Source organism: Seriola lalandi, unplaced genomic scaffold, assembly GCF_002814215.2.
Source record: "Seriola lalandi dorsalis isolate HSWRI2012SDOR001 ecotype SW California unplaced genomic scaffold, Sedor1 jcf7180002050449, whole genome shotgun sequence".
NCBI classification, from domain to species: domain Eukaryota; kingdom Metazoa; phylum Chordata; class Actinopteri; order Carangiformes; family Carangidae; genus Seriola; species Seriola lalandi.
The window spans coordinates 1-364 of record NW_019521002.1 but is presented as its reverse complement, the minus strand read 5'-3'; the positions used below and the strand labels follow the sequence as shown (position 1 = coordinate 364).

The 364-nt window shown below is 44.2% G+C and overlaps 1 non-coding gene across 1 annotated transcript; it reads right to left on the bottom strand.

The window, feature by feature from the left end:
- Positions 1–169: 169 nt before the first annotated feature.
- Positions 170–305, bottom strand: LOC111649330 (small nucleolar RNA SNORA17). Its single transcript, XR_002760270.2, has one exon. It is a non-coding gene; the product is annotated as a small nucleolar RNA SNORA17 (small nucleolar RNA).
- Between the last annotated feature and the right edge of the window lie 59 nt (positions 306–364).

Here is a 364-nt window from a genome sequence, read left to right as displayed (position 1 = left end):
GGAGGAGGAGGAGAAGGAAGAAGAAGAGACTCTGAATTCAGTTATCTTGGATTAAACGTGAAACAGTCATGTTCTGGTGTTGATCATCATCAGTTAGAGCTCTACCTGTGACTGACAGGTGTGACCTTTACAAGTGTCTGATTGGCTCATTCAGCAGCCTCAGTGTTGAGGTGTGGGTGGTGATGATCACTCTGAGTCCTCAGTGTGTCGTAGAGTCTCAGTGCAGACCACCACCTGTCTCTCTCTGCCGCCTCCTGACACAGCTGCAACACTCACAGTTGAGCTGCAACGCCTCGAGGGGCAGGACGTCACTTCATGTATAATAATAATAATAATAATAATAATAATAATAATAATAATAATA